The 1,425-nt window shown below is 36.9% G+C and overlaps 1 non-coding gene across 1 annotated transcript; it reads right to left on the bottom strand.

Moving 5' to 3' along the window:
* Positions 1-792: 792 nt before the first annotated feature.
* On the bottom strand, positions 793-899 carry LOC139845832 (small nucleolar RNA R71). The gene has a single exon (XR_011758588.1). It is a non-coding gene; the product is annotated as a small nucleolar RNA R71 (small nucleolar RNA).
* Between the last annotated feature and the right edge of the window lie 526 nt (positions 900-1,425).

Below are 1,425 nucleotides of genomic sequence, written 5' to 3' on the forward strand. Positions count from 1 at the left end.
ATTCGAAACGTGGGCAAAATCAGTAAAGTCTATTAATTTGATAACTTATATAATTTTTCTTATTTTTATAACTAATAGGATATTCAGTGAATGCACTGAGCAAAACGTTCACCACCTTTTGTACGTTCACCACCTGTAACTCGATCAAGACATCTAGCAAATATTGTCGCCGTTGATTTTTCTTTAGAATCGTCATCCAGTCGACCAAGTACTCCAATTCAAATTTTCGATAATCCATTTTTTGAACCCGACCTCACAATTGAGAATCCGGAGAATATTCAGGGACGATTCCGAGATCCTGAACCACTAATCTTTCCTCCGGAACCACCAATCATTCAAACAGAGATTGTTGAGAAACTAACCATTAAATCAGAATCCTCGAGTGATTCAGATTCAACAAATTCAATTATGGAGAATCTGGAACCTCTAAGTATGGAAGACCGAATGAGAGCTAAACGCACTGGCCAAGGTCACGCAATTACTCAACCTGAAATTATTGCGCCAGATTATGAAATCAAAGGACAAATTCTACATATGGTAACTAATCAATGCCAATTTAGTGGTGCACCGAAGGAAGATCCAAATGAACATCTTCGTACCTTTAATAGGATCTGCACACTATTTAAAATAAGAGAAGTGGAGGATGAACAGATATATCTCATGTTATTTCCTTGGACTTTAAAGGGAGAAGCCAAAGATTGGTTGGAATCGTTACCTGAAGGGGCGATTGAAACATGGGATGTTTTAGTTGAAAAATTTCTTAAACAATTCTTTCCGACATCTAAAGCCGTGAGACTTCAAGAAGAAATTGTTACGTTCACACAAAAGCCAAATGAAACTCTATATGAAGCATGGACAAGATTTGGAAAGTTATTGAGTGGATGTCCGCAACATGGTTTAGACACCTGTCAAATAGTACAAATATTCTACCAAGGACGCGACATCACTATAAGGAAAGACATCGATATAGCAGCTGGTGGTTCTATTATGAAGAAAACTGCAACTGATGCTTATAAAATTATTGATAACACTGCTTTCCACTCACATGAGTGGCACCAAGAAAAAGATATCGTTAGATCATCTAAAGCAGCTAGAGCCGATTCTAGCCATGACTTAGATTCCATTTCCGCAAAGATAGATGCTGTCAAGAGACGAATGGAAAAGATGACTAAAGATATCCACTCAATACGAATTAGTTGTGAGCAGTGTGGAGGACCACATTTGACAAAATATTGTCTCAGTATTGAACTAACAATGGAACAAAGAGAGAATGTTTCATACATAAACCAAAGGCCTGGAAATAATTATCAGAATAATTATCAACCGCCAAGATCGATCTACAATCAAAATTAGAACTATAACCGAAATGTTCCATACAACAACCAACAAGGTCCAAGTAATCAACAAGTATCCGATAATACTTAC

This window comes from Rutidosis leptorrhynchoides, chromosome 4 (genome assembly GCF_046630445.1).
Source record: "Rutidosis leptorrhynchoides isolate AG116_Rl617_1_P2 chromosome 4, CSIRO_AGI_Rlap_v1, whole genome shotgun sequence".
NCBI lineage: Eukaryota > Viridiplantae > Streptophyta > Magnoliopsida > Asterales > Asteraceae > Rutidosis > Rutidosis leptorrhynchoides.